Source organism: Halyomorpha halys, unplaced genomic scaffold (genome assembly GCF_000696795.3).
Source record: "Halyomorpha halys isolate HHAL.00 unplaced genomic scaffold, Hhal_1.1 Scaffold2.1, whole genome shotgun sequence".
Taxonomy (NCBI): Eukaryota; Metazoa; Arthropoda; class Insecta; order Hemiptera; family Pentatomidae; genus Halyomorpha; species Halyomorpha halys.
Genome location: NW_027111560.1, coordinates 439,766 through 441,092, shown reverse-complemented (window position 1 = coordinate 441,092; position 1,327 = coordinate 439,766). Strand labels below are relative to the sequence as shown.

Sequence of the window (1,327 nt, the reverse complement as noted above, 5' to 3'; positions counted from 1 at the left end):
TTTTTTTTTTAAATCCCCTCCCTTGCCATTTCTGGCATACGGGGTGCGGGAGCAGTGGGGCAGTGATCCCAAGGATCACCAATTTTTTTTTCTTTTATTAATTATTATTTATTTTAACCTTTTTAATCGACCAAGAAAAATAATATTTATTCCACTTTAAAACTCAAAGGTGCAAGATACATAGCGATCCAAAAAACGGAAAAAAATAAAAAACGTCCTCTGAAGCCTATGTTCCAAATCGAGTACATAATAGAGACGACTCCTGCGCTATGAAGATGGTTTATTGTATAATATTCCATTCCATCTTATATTTATAGACAATTTTAATTTAATAGGGTTCATGGTGCTCATCCACACCATATTTAAAAATATATAAATTAAATAATAACAAAGTAAGAATTAGAAGGAAAAAAACAAAATCAAACTTAAAGTATAATCTTATACCCAAATAAATATTTGTATTGGAATAATTTTCTGTAATAATTTTATTTAGAAAGGCATTCTCTCCATCTTCAGGTTCCTTATTATCAAGGTTCTCTGGGGTTATTAGGCGAAAAGGGAAATGTTAGGGATAATCTGGCTAATGGTCTTTATCCCAAAACGAAAATCCCGTTTCCATGTCTTCCGATAATACTATGGTATAACACTGTCCTGTCGTTAAATCCTATCTTAGCCTAGTTAAGGAATAGTAAATCCTCTATTTTGAAGCATTATAAAATAGATAGATTAAAAAAAAAAAATTATTCATTGTTATTTAAATAATAAGATGCTTATTGAAATTTTAATTGTAATTTCAACATATTCATATAAAAAAATATTTATTTTTTAACTAATTAATATATATCAAAACCTACTCTCTTAGTATTAATTACCTTATCAAGGAGATATTATATATTATGTATAATTATATTTATATATAATGTATCAAGTTAAAAAAAATTCCATTACGTTACATTATTAATTATTTCGAAGTTCCAACCTAAATAATTTGTAAGGTTGTATTGAGTTTGTAGCCGTACTTATAACACACCTTGTTAACCATATGTCGAACGTAAATACGTAGAAGATTAGGTATCTATTTTTATATAGCTGATTTGTCAGTTGACAGTTTAAATCATATTTAGTTTTTCGAAATATCTTTTTTTTGTTTTAAACACAATGCTTTTGCTTAAATCAATATATTATTCAATATTATGACACTTTTCGAAATATTATTTTATATACTCATATATATTTTTTTTTTAAATTATTTATTTAATGTAATTTACAACTGTACAAAATAATACAATAGGTAAACATGTAGTATGTTTCATATACACTTGAAAAT

General features: G+C 25.9%; 1 protein-coding gene across 1 annotated transcript in view; it reads left to right on the top strand.

The window, feature by feature from the left end:
* Positions 1 to 1,327, top strand: part of LOC106682689 (carcinine transporter) — a gene marked incomplete in the record, with an annotated part of 54,391 nt that overhangs the window by 45,477 nt on the left and 7,587 nt on the right.